At 40.9% G+C, this 16416-nt stretch overlaps 1 long non-coding RNA gene across 1 annotated transcript in view; it reads right to left on the bottom strand.

Moving 5' to 3' along the window:
• Window positions 1-8772, bottom strand: part of LOC109387398 (uncharacterized) — a 42548-nt gene extending 33776 nt beyond the window's left edge. Inside the window, exon 1 of the long non-coding RNA XR_002124981.1 lies at window positions 8301-8772. This is a non-coding gene — a long non-coding RNA (uncharacterized LOC109387398). The remainder of the gene's footprint in view (window positions 1-8300) is intronic.
• Window positions 8773-16416: the final 7644 nt, after the last annotated feature.

A 16416-nucleotide genomic window follows, 5' to 3' on the forward strand; every position in this document is an offset into this window, starting at 1 on the left:
GTAGCTCAAAAGCAAGAGTGTTAAGCGGTAGACTGTCAGGAAGTTCAAAGACAAGACTGCAAAGAAAATGTTATAAGTTTGAGGTTAGGAAGCAGTTTCCTAAAACAGACCCAATCTGTTACAGCCCACACAACCACTAACTCACTCATTCTGTTTCTTAGTCAGGGATTTTCAGCTGTATCTGCCAATGAATCCATAAATGCAGAGCTCTATCGCTATTATAAAAGCCTGCAAAGTTAAGTTTTATATTTCCTCGGGTCGAGTTTTGTTGGCAGTTTTGTTTTCAATGATTTGTTTCAAATCTAAAAGGCATGCATATTTATTTACTGCATTTTCCATTTGTTGGAGTCCTGGAAGCTGAAAAAATTACTTTTCTTTCTACTTTGTAAGTTCTAGGTGGGCCAATAATCAAATTAACAGACAGGTTAACAGGAGAACATCAGAAATTTTAATACATGTGTATGGGGAATTCATGTAAGCATGAAAATTCCAAAGATAATGAGGCAGTGTTGAGTCTGTATGACATTTTGGACAAAGGAAAAAAAGGAAGGGACAGAGCGTTAGATTTCAGAAGTGAGAATGGGTGATTTACAGGTAGCTGAGGATGAGCGGAACATACAGGCAGGAACATTCTTGTTGGGCACCTCAGAAACAGTGGGACACGGGATATCTAGCTAACAGGCCCCTGCTTGAAGCCCTCTTGTTGACCACACTTAATTCAAATTAGGCTATTCAGGCTAAGGCATCCTAAAATTGCCTCCCTGAAACAGGTTTTTCTGTCTGAATTTCTCGGGCAGGAAAGGGATGAGGGTCAAAGATTCTTTCTGAGTCTTTTGTTTCTTAATAAGTAGCTTGAAATCATTCCAAAAGGCAGCTTCAGGGTGGCAAAATTTTAGTCCCTTCAGAGTATATCAAGTCAATTCTCCTACCCGGGGCAGGTCTGTATAACTGAGGCCTACTCTATTACACATGAGGCCTGTGTTAGTACCTTATGTATGAAAATAAAACAAGCAAATAGTACAGAGCACCGACTGTGAGGGCCCCACCAAGAGCAAGGTACAGGACAACAGTCCAAGGGAAGGGCCAGCCCCCATCCTTCTCTTTAGCAGCTGAGCACACAGTTAATCAACTGGCCTGCTTTTATCAAGCTCCTGACATGCGTAGGGATGTGTCCTTCCTCTCAATCTGGATATTGTTCTGGCAAATATTGTTCAGGTGAGCTTGTGTGTGTGGCTGCTGGAAGCAGGGAAAGACCTTGTTCCCCTCCCTGGGGCTGGCTTCTCTCAGAGTGGAGGTGTGTAACAGTAAGAAGTGGGCCCGGGGAGATCTGTGTGCTGTTGCCATAGCCACTTCTCAGCACGCCCAAGGACACATCCCCACATCCACTGTGAGGCTTCATTAGAGACACAGCGACGTATGACAGCAGCCTTGAATCACTTCATGAGGATTGGGGCCTGATGTGTTCTCTTATGTAATGTTGCCCATCAGTGGAATGGAGATGAGCTGGGGCCAACAAACCAATGTATTCTTAACACTGAGAAATAAACACAGTAACACTTAAAACACCATTGACAGGACCAACAAGCAAAATTATAACCTCGTGAAGGGACACAATGCTAATACTGTATTATCACAAAAACAATACTATAAACAAATCACTGACATGATTTTACATACTTGCAATCATGTTATGGCCAGACTCTTTGTATTTTTTTTCACTTAATATGAATTTGTGAACATTTTTCCATGTTACTTTGTGGCCTTCACAATTAGTTACAGTATGATTTAAAGGAAAATAAACATGGCTGTCTTTAGGCCTCCCAGGAACTAGCCTCCAGGACATATGACATGATGGTAAAAGGTAATTGGATCATATAAAATGACTCTAATTTTGATTACAGATTGTAGTTTAGTTATGGGAGTTTGCCACTGCTTATGAGGAAATCCCAGAGTATTTTTTTTTTCCTTCAGGCATGTTCATAGATTTCTTTGCTTTGTCTCTCTGAAATGTGTGCTTGAAGTAGGCAATCGCTTGTCTCTTTCTCTTGGCAGCGGGACATTTGTTTCTCATCAGTAGGAAGTAATATCCCACCACCTGTCTCACCAGGCACATGACCAGGGGAGTCAGGTAAGATTTCTCTACCTCCCAACCTCTTCCCACAAAGTCATCCTAAGAACTCCCATCAGAGAAAATGAGACTGCTTATTTTTAATTTAAAGGGTTCTTATAAGTATACAGAAGTCAGGAAATGTACCCAGAATTCAGGCAGATTAGCAACTTGGCTCCTAACTGTAGGCAATTTCCATGACATTGGTTCTCATTCCATTTCGAGTGGGTCAGGAGGAAAGGGAGTTACTGACTGTGGAATGGACATGAGGAAATCTCCGTTTCCGTGAGCAGAGCTCCGGTTCTCTGCAGTGGTTGACTGGCTTGAACAGTGTGAGGTCTCAGGCCCTTGGGAAGGAGACACACATCTGGGCGGAAGCTGTGTTGTGAGGGCAGAACTCCCACAGCCAGTCTGGGCCTTCGTCCCTTCTCTCCAGGGACATTCCCACCAGCCTGCCTGATGTCAGAGGCGCTGCCTGCCAGAGAAGAATCCTCCTCGGTGCCCCATGGGCACAGCAGCTCAGTCTGTCTGTGCGGCACCTGTTAGCCACACTCAGCAGGGCTGTCTGTCACAGCTTAGAGCCCACCCGCTGCCGAGAGAGGGAGGATCTGAGCACAAAGCAGCCTGTGTGAAACCTTGGACAGGTCAGGAGCATGGATTGCCGATGGGGGTCCTACGCATCACCTTGGGAGAAGCAGTCCCTGGAACCCTAGGCACACAGCAAAGGGAAAACCCTTTGAGACTTATCACACCTAATAAAAATGGGAGCCCCATGTGACTAATAAACTGGACCCTTGTCAGACAGCGAAGGGAAGCAGGGATTGTTAAAAACGCTGACAAGACTTGCAAGTTCGATGGCCCTGAATCACAGCCAAAGAGCAAGTGGTAATGGCCACAGCCATGCTAATTAAGAGTTTATAATTTTGAATTATCTGGGTGAGAAGGAGCAGGGCTTTCTTGCCTTTTCTTGGTTTGATAGCTTTCAGTTTATAAAATAAATTCTATTTTTTCCATAATTATGTTAAGTTACTGTTCCCAAAGAAACGTTTGGCCTATGGGTGCCCTGTGATCTGTCTTCCCCTAACGTGCATAGCTTTCACGCAGCCTGGGAGGGTCTTTTTTTTGCAGGACAGCTGGGGTGCTGTGGCAGGAGGTCGGCCCAGGCATCCCAACAGCAAGCCAGCTTGAAGATGTAATCTGAATGTAGCCTGTAAGTAGTTACTTTGATCTTATACCAATCATCATGCCTGTCAGAAAACGAGCGGGGGGAGGGCATGGAAATCACTGCAAGTCAAAACTTTGGTTGAAAGATAAGATGTTATGATTATGTTCATTATGTTACTGTAATTAAGAAGTTGGGGTTGATCGCTCAAAGCTTCCAATATATAAAAATCAACAGCCATTTTAGTTGAACTGCTACATCCTGTGACCTGTTTTTAATTGACTTCCCTTCTCCTGACTCTTCAAAGCAGGGCTGCCAAAGCCACCAGCTTCCGACTTTGAAGCTCTCTTAAGAAAGAGAGGAAAAAAAACCAAGGCCAAAAGTCAAGGGCTTTCAACTACATATGTTTTAGGCCAAATTTACAATGTCTATTTTTCTTTTTTTCCTAGTTTCTCAAAAGGTTACTTTTCATGCATTCTTTGATCTAGAAAAACAAAAATAAACTAAGATACCCCATATTGATCATGTTTTTCAGAAATCTCATTTAACAATTGGTCTAGTCACACATGTCTGCTTTTCTATTTTTTTTTCTGAAGATGGAAGTTTAACGTTTCTGATATATGCAGAATAGCAGCTCAATTCTTTTTTCTTTGCAATCCTCCTTCTATAATGGAATTATCATGTAATGGCCAATGGCTGGTTCTATAGGACAAAACCTTTGCCCAAATCTCCGGACAGCCGGCTGTGCCCCAGTTATAGCTCAGTGAAGTACCATTCATGGGTTCGTGGTCTGTGCTCACACCATCATCTACAGCCACCTTTCATTATAATATTTATATTACGGAAATAAAAATCCCAATAATTTGACAATTAATCGATTATTTGCCAAGGTCAGACATACATGAAGAGTGTTTGGAAATTTATGGAAGAAAATGAGGTGTCCCAGCCTATTTTGTGAAGAATGTTTTGGAAACAGATTTCAATAAGTGTTCAAAACTTAAAAAGGGGTTGGCGGGGGTGAGCTCCTTGGAAATACCAACAAGCCTTGCAAAGTCTTAAATTTCTTCAGGACTAGAATATATCCCTCCCCCCACATTTAGTTTTTGTGCCATTTCATGGGTCTCCAAGGCAAAACTAACATGTATTTTTATATTGGCATCTTCTTCTCATTTTGACAATGTAGAATGTCCTGGGTTCTAAATAGAACAATAACTCCCGTTTGGATAATGCTTTTCTATTTAGACACACCCCTCCCTTCTCACCCTCACCCCCTCATCCCCTGCCCTGTGTAAAATCATTCAAGCCTCACTCTAAGTACTATTGTTTATTTTATAGATGCATTAATAGATGCTGAAAGATTTTAGTAAGTAGGCAAACCCGGATGAGATCTTTTGGTTCCACATATTTCTACACGCCACACTCATCTCTTCTGTCAATGCATCCAGGCTTAACCTGTGAAGGAGTAGTGTGAGGCAGTGTCCGTCCTGTACCCCTGTGCTGACACTCTGGTAAAAACTCTTCATACTCTGTATTCTGGGAAGCTTGCAAGTCCCATATGACCAAAAAGGACACTGTGGCATTCAAATTCATTCATTCAGCATTTTTGAGCACCACTGTGTACCAGACTATGCTAGACATGAGGGTATAGCAGTGAACAGGATAGAAAAGGTCAGTCCCTCCTCTTGGGTGGGAGAAATAGAAAATGGGTGCATAAAAACAAAAAATACTTTCCAATAGCTATATGTGTCCTGGAGAAAGTAGAGAAAGGGAGCATGTTAGGGAGTGGCGATGGGGGTGAGCTGGAGGTGGTGGTTTAGGTGGTGTAGGAGGTAGTGTTTTCAGTAGGGCATTCAGTCTGCCTAAGTAACATTCAAATGCTTATGTTTTATAAATTCTTTGCTGGCCAACAGATGGATTCAGCCTAGGCATTGCATTAGATCTTTCCTAGGGAATGGTTTTCATTTTACAGATAAAACAACAAGACAAAATTGAGACAGGGAGAAGTCAAGGTGACTGATCAGCATCACACAGATGATTTGTGCAAGGTTAGGGCCAGGGTCTAGGTTTCCTGCCTCCCACGACTGAGCTCCTTCCATCGCACTGCATTGTGTTTATCGTATGAGCCATGTATCCTTGTCGCAGCAGCCTGGCCAGTCCTTCCTGACTTATGCCAAAGGACAGGGAACCCTAGCAGGGAGACAAATCTTGTGTTCTTCATCCTTCAGAGCCCCATTCCCTGACAGTATGCTCACCCTGAGTATGCGCTTAGCTTATCACAGGCTTCCAGATTATGGGTTAGGAAAGAGGGAATCAAGCAGATTTTAGCCATGGCTATAAAAACTGGGCATGTGCGTAGCAACTGTGCATGGATTTTCCAGACTCGGAGGGCCTCTCTGCTGTGGTGATACTTTGTGGAGATTTATAGACAAAGGATTTGGCAAGGCCGGTGGTTCTCAGGCCCCATGTGCCATGGAAACCCAGCCAGGTCAGCTTAGACCAAAACAGTCATTTGGTCCGATTCCCAACAGTTCATCTCTCCATCTCTGTGTCAGAGACCTGGAAACACAAACTGGCCTCAAACAAAGCCCTTCGGCCATATGTGCTAGACCTGGGCCACTCTCACGGCCTGTTGTTTCAGCTCATTTCATCATCTTTGGCTCTACCCTAGGAAAAGTACTTTTATATAATTGAAACAGTAAAACATTTTACTTTCTTACCATAGAAAGAGTGCATGTTCATTACAGACCACTTAGAAATTACTGAAGTACACAAAGAAGAAATTTACATCACTCACTGTAATTGGATCACCTGACAATAATCATTAGTAAATGGAAGGTAAAGCCCCAGTCTTATTTTTTATGACTTAAAATACATTTTAAAAGTAAAAAAAAAAAATTGGATCATACTGTAAATTGCTTTGAACTGGCTATTTTTTAATTTTTCTTAATACTATAATAATAATATATTTGAATTTTTATTGACTGCCTACTACATCTCAGCTACAAAAGTTCTGTGAAAATAGCTGCTACAGTTCCCATTTTACAACTGAGGAAACAAGAGTTCTGAGATTGTTTATTCTGCTCCATTCGTCTCATTAGATAACCTCATCCCTGGCCAGTCTCACTATTCATTGGTAAGCTCTAGCTCGAATTTTTATTATCAGCCCCACCTTTCCTCTCAACTTTAGACTTTTCTATCCAGTTGCGTATCTGACATCTCATTTTGGATCTCACAAGTGCCTAGAATTCAACCCATCCAATATCATGCAGAGGTATATTCCACATTGTATGGCATGAAGGCCTGTACCACTGTCATCGAAACTTGGGTCTGAGCTGCCATCTAAGCTTGTCTCCAGTGGTATACCCTTGACCTTGAGTTTATTCTCTACACAGCAGCCAAACAGTCTTTTCAAAGTGGAAATACAATTATGCTACCACCAACTTACGGCACTTGGGTGACTATCGTCTGCTCTTCACCTGAAGACCAGAGTCCTCAGCATGGCCTCCAACGCCAGCATGAGCTGTCTCCCTAGCCTCTGTTCACATCATGCTCCCTGCGCTCTGCACCCCAATCACACAGGCATTCTTTTAACTAAACCTCAACAGGATTTTTGCACTTGCTTTTCCTTCTTACTGAAATGCCCTCCCCATCACCCTGTTTGTTCTTTGCCTGGGTAATTCCTACTTTCTCTTTAGATGTCAGATTCATTACTAAATCTTTACATATGGCTTCCTTAATCCTCTAGGACCACTCCAGTTTCCTATATTATTCACTCATAGCACCGTGCTTCTCTTCTTTGTAGCACTATCGCAGTTATGAACTTATACCCTTTTGTATGATTCTTTGATTAAAGGCTCTAATGCCGTTAGACTATAAACTTCCTGAAGGCAGGAACCATATTTGTTTATGTCCATCATTATATCTCTATTGCCTAGAGCCCTGCATGGCACATCTTAGTTTATAAATACGCGTTGGATGAATAAGTGGTGTGACTTGTTCAGATTTACCCAGCTAAAATGGCTGAGCGAAAATGGAACCCAATGTTCTTCCTATTACATGATAATATCAGGAAGGCATAAAGCATTAAACACATTTGTATAAAATGTTTAATAACATCCTCCAACATTCCTGACCACTCCCAAAATCTCTGGACCTACCTCTGTACACTCTGACAACCCCACCTAAGAACATGAAGGGAAGGGTTTTCATTGCTGAAGAGAATTTAATAGTTAGAACATTGTTTTGATCCATACATCTTGAAATAAATATATCCTTTGATTGATATCTAAGCTTTGGGTTAGACACTGAGATGAAAAATGAAGAGAAAAGCATGGGTCCAGGACAAAATATGGTGAGGCATGAGGGCAGAAGCAAAGTGACAATGGCAGCACAGGCAAGCTTCACAGGGCTGGTGGTGGTCGATAGGGAATGCAGCATATTTTAACCGGGGGAGAGTCCAGAGATCCTCTGATTCTGTCTTCTCATTTTATAGATTTCCATGATGTGGCCATGCTCACACATTTAGCTTGAGGACTAGACCCTACACATTCCCCAAATACTTTTATGTTAGCCCATCAACAAGTATTAACTGAATATTTACTACAAACTCCCATATATTTAGTGTGGGGAACGTAGGACAAGGAATTTAAAAGTTAGTGAATTAATAATAATAATTTATGATAGTAATGATAGCAGCACTTTATGTTTATACAATGCATTAAAGTTTGCAAGTTACTTTTGTGTACTTCCTGTCATGCAATCTCCCCAAAGTCATTGAGGCAGACTGAGCACGATTCTCACATGCTGTATAGGAGGGAAAATTGCATCACTCGTCCAAAGCTGCAGGGCTATTAAATGGCAGATCTTAGCCTCAAATTCAAATTCCCAGACTCCGAGTTTGGTGATAGTTCCATAGCCTTTTGCCTCTGTGTTAAGTATAAAAACTTGTACTGCAGTTCTCCAATATCTCTATGAAGGTGGAGGCTCACCTTCCAATTTTAATAATATATTACAAATAATGCAGAGCCTTACCTCTCCTAGGCTCAGTCCTTTCCTCTTTCAGCATCAGGCTGGATGCCAGATCTCATGGAGCAGTGATTCTGTGCCAAGTTCAGCAGGGAGTATTGGATTAAGATTCTCATGTTGACAGCAATTTTGTCTTGTGAAGATGCACCAAGCCTGCCTTATGCATTCCTCTCACACCTGGGAGGACTGGAATAGATTTCTATTTGCAAACATAGTTTGTACCTTGAAACATGTATCATAAAAGAACAGAAATGTGGTTCCTTTGAAAATAATTCACCGTTACCCTTCCATTTCAATCATTTGGTGAGTTTTGGACGTAGTTTTCTTTCCAGAGTCCGTGAAAAGTTGTTTGTTTTCCACTCTCTTTTAACCAGCTGGGTGCCAACCTTTTCTTTCCTTCTCTTGATCTGACGTAAGTTCAATGTTTTGCTTCTGCCAGCTATTCCAGCTGGTAACCGGCAGGTAGTTGGATGAAAGAAGCTTTCTCTCCACTCAGGCAATGCACCAAGTCCCACCCCAAACACAGATACACACACATACACAAACACTGTGGAATACAATAGTTTGACGTACAGGATGCCCTGCATAAAGACGGCAGTTCACTTCCACCCACAGTCCTCTGTAGGCCGGTTCAGGGTAGTGAAATTGGCTGCTATCCACGCAAGAGGAAGGTCTGGGTCAAGAGGAAGGAATATCCCATCCTGAGGAAGACAGATTAGGTTTGTTCTGTATGATTTCTTGGGAATAGCTTCCAAATTTACAATGCACTGCAGCTCAATTTAGCTTGCTATCAGTCTAAGATTACTAAACTCTATGTAGAAGAAAAGCACATTCATTATTGTTATTAAGTGAACTAATTTTAGAACTATTACTAGAATAAAAGTCAGGGATATGATAATATTGAACTAGAAATGGGGCTAATAAAGCTCCTCATGTTTCCCCATTTAGGTAGGAAAGGCTGTAATTAGAAGTAAATAATGCAACAGGGAAACTTCTTTTGGGTGGTATGATGAAGAATGAACTGCTTTTAGCAAGCATTGTTTGGCTGAAGGAGCTACTCAAATGACAGATTGCCTTTTCAGATTTGGTCACCTTTCATTTAGATTAGAGACTGAATATGTAGCATGTGCTTTTTATTTAGGTTGGGTGGAGACCAGGGTTCACTCCTAGTTATCACAGGACATGCATGGTTACTGTAGCATAGGTCAGCTAGGAACCATCTCAGACCCTGCAAATGTAGAATCAGAGGCAGAAATGAGATGTTGAGACCCGGTAGCCTCAGGTGATTGGAGCCTTCACTCAAGTCTAGTATATAATATAGTTTGTTAACATGATAAATTTACCTCCCCCTTTCTTGTATGTATGCCTATTTTTTGTTGCTGTTGTTATTTTGTTTTCTTGCCAAATTGCTTTGGCGAAGACCCCCAAAACAACGTTAATTAAGGATGATGATTATAATTATTTTGCTTTCTTTTCGATTTTGATGAAAAAAACTCCTGGCTTGCTTTTAGTCATGATGTTACATGCATATTTTAAGTTTGTATTCTGTTTCTATCTCTGAAAGTTGCTGCAGTAATTGGTAGTCCCTGAAGAGAGACTTTGGGGCAAAACATTTTATTACCTTCATGATTTAAGACCTATACGGTTCTCAGTCAGTGTAGCCTAATCATCATCAATGCCTAAATAGCCTTATCTAAGTCTCTAGGATCAGTTCCTAACCTGGGTTAGGAGAAACTTTTGGGAGTTGAGACATGCACGCTGGGATGCAGCATTATGTTGCCTTTAAAGATAGCCCATCACTGGACTTAGGCTCTGGCTCTGACATGTGGATTTTTGTCTTATTCCCAAGACTTGGACTTCACTACCATATTCTAGTAAGTACTTGAATTTCTGTCTCTATAAATTGCCTATGACAGATACTGGTTAGCATAGTGGATCTGGACCAGAGGGCTTGGGTTCAAATCCTGTTTCTCCTACTTCTTAGCCTGGTTAATCTTAAGCAAGTTATTTAACATTTTTGTGCTTTCTCAATTGTTAAATTAGGGTAATAGCACTGGCCTCACAAGATTGTTGTGAGCTTTAAATTAAATAATGTATGTAAAGACCTTAGGAGAATGCTTAGCATATACTCTATCACTCACTAAAGGCTTATAGTTATTATTGATAGTAAAAAATGTAGTAGTACTGTTATCCATTTTGAATTGCACCTGACTTTCTTCTATCAACCCCCCTCTCAGGGCTGGATGTCCACTACTTGATTCCCATCTTGGTGGTTGGGGATCTGCTACCTGCAAATTGGCTTGTTTTGGCAGGACACCCCATTACAACATGTTGACCTTTGGAATAATCAGATATTTGTATTCTAAAAATAACCTACTGCCTGACCTCAGGTTACAGTATTCTATCAGGTGATTGAAATTTTCTCCAAAGACCCACTTCTGAGTTTAACTCTATTGCCTGCCTTCTATCCCACTGTTGTAAACCTTCTCCCACCTAAAGATTTTGTTCAAGATGTTCATGACTTTTTTTTTTTAATAGCATCTGACATGCTCATATAACTTATCTTAGTGCTTTTCCAGACGCAACACTAATTTGTGATTAGGGTTACTGTTCCAGCTCTGCAAAATCACTTCTGTTTGTCCTGAACCAGAGTTCACAATATAAAAGCATGCTAATTAATCCATTTGCTTAGTTAGCTCATAGTTATTTAACCTATAATCCAGGATTAACACTGTGCCTGGACATAAAAATAAACATGAAATAATGTAAGATGTGGCCACTGACCTTGAAGAACTCACAGTTTAGTTGAATAAGGAAAAGATACTGATTGTCCAAGGATAAGCTATGGAAGTGAAGGTGTGAATAGATAGCCTAGTAGGGAAATGAGATCTGAGTTGAATCATTTGGGTTTTTTGGTTTTTTTTCCTGGAGTCCATGAAAACGTGTTTGCTCTCCCCTTCTTTTAACTGGCTGGGTGCCAACGTTTTCTTTCTCTTCCTCTTGATCTGAAGAAAGAGGAGCATGTTCCAATTGGGGTGTTAACATTGTCAGTGGATTCTAATTTGGTGATATTAATTACAACTAATGTAATGCACTCAATTGACTTATTCAGCTACTTTTGTACTATTTACATTATTTTCCCTTACCTATGTATTCTCTGCACCATTATTTACTTACTAGCTTTAAGTCCTTGTTCTTTGGTTTAAATAACTTTATTAAAATTTTGTCATCACTATCTTAAATAGAAAAGCAGTATACCTTGCTATAAAAAGATAACATGATAGATATGCACAACTATTTAAATTTTTAAAAGTTAACCCATAAATCACCTAAAACTGTCTCAGTACCACCCCTGTGGAGCTCTGGCCTTGTCTCTTTCTGATGCTCCTTTGGGAAGGAAAAGTTTATTGAGGTCTCTATTCAAATACTGCTTGATAATTCTACGTCCCAGTGCTCGTCACCTGCCATCACTCTGTTCCGTACTTTGTTTTATTTTCTTCATAACATTTGTTATTTTCTGGAATTGTATTGTTTGTCTCCTGGCTTGTTATCTATTATTTATGATGAAATATAAACTCCGAAAGAGCAAGGACTTTGCTTTGTTTACTGCTATTCCCCAGGACTTGGTTACACTAGACGCCCAGTTGCCTGATTTTCATGGCAATATGGTCAGAAAGTGCCGTGATGCAAGAATCTGGGCTTAGGTAAAGTAACCTTGCTTGCTGGCTCAGCACCTCATGGCCTGATTTTTTTCCCTCCTGTGTCTTGGGTGGACTACTGTGACTTCGGACTTTATTTACCCTCCTGGGCTCATGGGACCTTTTTACTTCTCTGAACATCTGTAGATCTTCAGTACTTTGGGTTCTACTTCCTTGTGCTCCTTCACTTCTTTTTAAAGCCAACCCGCTGGCTCTGATTTCTTTCCTACCTAGACTACCTAACAGGGCTCTGACTCGGTTCCTCTGTTCAAAAGATTCCTGGACTGCCCATCATTATGCATCTAAGTGGTTACCAGAGGGTAAGGGGAGAAGGGGGAAGGTAGAAGAGGGTAAAAAGGGTCTAATATATGGTGATAGGAGGAGAATTGACTCTGGGTTGTAAACACATAATGCAATATATAGAAAAAAAAAAGAAAGAAAGAAAAGAGAAAAAAGGGGGGAGGGAAAAGCCATGTAGCATTATTAGTGAATACCCACGTGGCCTGAAAGAGGTCATTGATGTAGTTTGCTAAAGGGCCTAACTTGTTTCCAGAGAGCCGTTCACAAACTGGCAGGACTTGTCCAGGAAAGGACAGCTATAACAATTCAACCATACTGAGTGGTGTGCTCTAATATTTTAAAAATAAAAAATAGGACAATGGCAAGTATATTTGTCCACCTGTGCCAAGAGTAGCTTTAGCTAAATGCTTACATATGTGTCTCAATTTTAGTTCTTAAAGACTGTATTTTTCATTCTTAAGGTAATGAATATATAATTATTAAGAATGTCCTCCAAGGGCTGGCCGAGTGGCTCAGTTGGTTAAGAGCTTGCTCAAGAGTGCTAATTCTGAGCAACAGCATTGCTGGTTCAATTTCTAGCCCGAGATGAGCTGCTGCTGAGCTGCCAACAGGTAGCAGGATGGCTCAGCTGAAAAAAAAAAAAAAGAATGTCCTCCCAGTAGATTATATGATTTAAAAAGATTTAGATAAATTTTTATCATTTTTAATATTTATATACTAATCAGAGTCATTGAAAGAGATAATATGATCTATGTGATAGAGAAATGTTATTTAAAATATTTCCATTTAGTTTTTATTCTTTAAAGACTTTATTTTTTCCTGCCTAATTAGGTAATGGTGAGTCAAGGAATAAAGGCACATATCTATTTCCTGTGACAAATCCAATGCCTGTTAAGGCTGGTTGATTAAAGAAGCCATACTTCTTGGTGATAAACGACTCCATGTCTGTAATAAGGCCCATGCACTTCCAATGAAATCTTTCACGTCATGGAAGAGGAAACAAGATTGCAAATTTGAGAGTGGATGATAATGATTAGTATTGGATGCTATTTATAATTGGGCACAGGAAGTTAATTAGTTGTTTTCAATACAGTGACTGAGCTGATCCCAACCGAAAAAGCACATAGGATTTATAAATGAAAAATATTTTTAAAACGGCTGAGAAATTTTATGGTTTGGGTAAAGTTAGGGGAAAGCATGCTGACTGGTAAAAAATGACAACTGGGAATTTTGATTACAGAAAAATGAAGATTTTTTAAAATTTATTTTATTTTAATAAATTAAGTAACATGGTATTTGAAGGAATTTGGGCATGCATTTGTGGAAAATAGGTCCTTTCTAATTCAGTAGTGATTATCAGTGGCATAAAAGGTTATATTCTCCAAATATACAAAGCGTTTACTCTGTGGGAATAAGTATGAAATGTGAGATTAACTGACGTAAGCTACAAAGATACTCTTTAATGCACTGTGGGAATATTTTAATAGTGAATACCATGTGGCCTGAAAGAGGTCATTGATGGAGTTTGCTAAAGGGCCTAACTTGTTCCCAGAGAGCCATTCACAAACTGGCAGGATTTGGCTGATTATGGAAAAGAATAGCCCTCACAACAAAAGTGAAAATTACAAGTGTTGCTGATAGGGAGGCCCAGGCCAAGAGAGGACCCATCTGATTCTAAAAGGAGAACTATCAGGACAATAATCAGAGAGATCACCTAGATGGTGGCCCAGCATCAAAACAATACAGTTTGCATAGTGTTTCCTGTATTTGTTTTCCTTGAGCCTTAGAACTCAACAGGCTTCAAATGCTTAACTGATTTGACCAAGATGACTAATGAGAATAGTTACATATTTATCGACGTCCCATGATGTGCTAGACACTTTGCTACGTGTTTTACATGCTTTGCCTGACTTGGTTCTTGCAGGAGTCTTTAAGAGGTACATTTATTATCCCCATTTTAAAAAGGAGGACACTAAATCTGGGAGAGAGTTTCTGAAACTTGTCCATGGCAGCACAGCAGGGGACGTGGCAGAGCCAGGACTGTGCCAGGGTGTGCCAGTTCAGAGGTGGGGTCTCAGTCCCACTCTATTAATAAAGCAGGTCTTGAAACTTAGTCTTCAGCCTCCAAGGACACTGCTCTTTTTCTCCACTTGCCCCACCCCAACCCCTTTTTTCTTCCATTAGATAATTAGGGGGTTCTCTTTTTTAGAAAATGCATTGTGTGTGTGTGTGTGTGTGTGTGTGTGTGTTAGAATAGACTTTTATTTATTTATTTATTTTTAAAAGATTTTTATTGGGGAATTGGGGAAAGGGGAACAGACAAGTTGCTGTCCTTTTGTTCTTCAGTCTAGTTGTGGAGGATGTTGCTTCACTGACCCAAGTTGGCACCATCATTGTGCTCTTCCTGGGCGAGGCAGATCAGTCACCGGCTTCTGGACGTCTGCTCACAGCGGCTGCTGGCCGCTCACACTGGCTGCTGGCTACACACGGTAGCCCATGGCAACCTATCTGCCATCGCTGGCGACTTACGGTAGCCTAGCTCCAGGTTGAGCTGTTGCTCACCATCTTAGCTGTAGAGGGCAGTGTCACTGGCCCTCATGTGGGTTCCAAACTGGGGCCCTGCTGCTCAGAGCTGGAATCCCAAGCCAGATCTTAACCAATGCACCACTCAACCGGCCCTAGACTTTCATTCTTTAGAGCAGTTTTAGGTTTGCAGGAAAATTGAGCAAAAGGTACAGAGAGTTTCCATTTACCTGTCTCTTCCCATACATTTATTATTAACACCTTGCATTAGTGTGGTACACTTTTTACACTGATGAATCAATACTGACACATTGTTACTGACTAAAGTCCATAGCTTACATCTGGGTTCACTCTATGTTATAAACTCTATGGGTTTTGACAAATGGGTAATGTCCCATATCCATATTACAGTATCTTACAGAATATTTTCACTTCCCTAAAATTGCCCCCTGCTCCATCTCTTCCCCTCCTCCACTCCTTTCAGGGCCCTGGCAACCACTGATCTTTTTACTGTCTCTGAAGTTTTGCCTTTTCCAAAATGTCATATAGTTAGAATTACACAGTATGTAGACTTTTGAGACTGGTTTTTTAACTTAGCAATATGTATCACTCTATCTCTTTTCCTGGCTTGAAAGCTCATTTCTTTTTAGCACTGAATGCTAATCTCATTGTCCGGATGTACCACAATTTATTTATCCATTCACCTACTGAAGGACATCTTGGTTGCTTGCAAATTTCCGCAATTAAGAAAAAAACGGCTATAAACATTGAGTGCAGGTTTTTGTGTGGACATAAGTTTTTGACTCATTTGAGTAAATGCCAAGGAGCATGATTACTGGATCATGTGGTAAAGTAATTCAGCTTTGTAAGAAACTGTTAAACTGTTTTCTTCTTTTTTTTTTTTTAGCTGAACCATCCTGCCACCTGTTGACAGCTCAGCAGCAGCTCAGCTTGGGCTGGGAATCAAACCAGCAACCCTGTTGCTCAGAGCTCGCACTCTTGAGAAAGCTCTTAACCAACTAAACCATTCCGTCTTCTTTTTTTTTTTTATGCCTATGTTTTCTTCACAGCTTTAGTTTTATTTATTATTTATTTATTATTTTTTAAAGATTTTATTGGGGAATTGGGGGAGGACAACAGCATTGGGGAATTGGGGAAGGGGAACAGACAAGTTGCTATCCTTTTGTTCTTCAGTTTAGTTGTGGAGGACGTCGATTCACTGGCCCATGTTGGTATTATCATTGTGCTCTTCCCGGGTGAGGCAATCACTCGCTGACTATTGGATGGCTGCTCACGGTGGCTCACGGCAGCTAACAAAAGCTCACGCTGGCTGCTGGCCACTCCCAGTAGCTCAAGGCAGCCCACTGTAGCTCCACTGCAGCCTACACCATCGCCGGCGACTCACAGCAGCCCAGCTCCAGGTTGAGCTGTTGTTCACCATATTAGCTGTAGAGGGTGCAGCGTCACTGGCCCTCAAGTGGGATCTGAACCAGTGCCCTGCTGCTCACAGCTGGTGTCCCAAGCCAACTCCTAACCAATGTGCCACTCTGCCAGCCCTATTTATTTATTTTTTTAACTTTATTGGGGAACACTCTGTTTTT

Source organism: Hipposideros armiger, unplaced genomic scaffold (assembly GCF_001890085.2).
Source record: "Hipposideros armiger isolate ML-2016 unplaced genomic scaffold, ASM189008v1 scaffold_156, whole genome shotgun sequence".
NCBI lineage: Eukaryota > Metazoa > Chordata > Mammalia > Chiroptera > Hipposideridae > Hipposideros > Hipposideros armiger.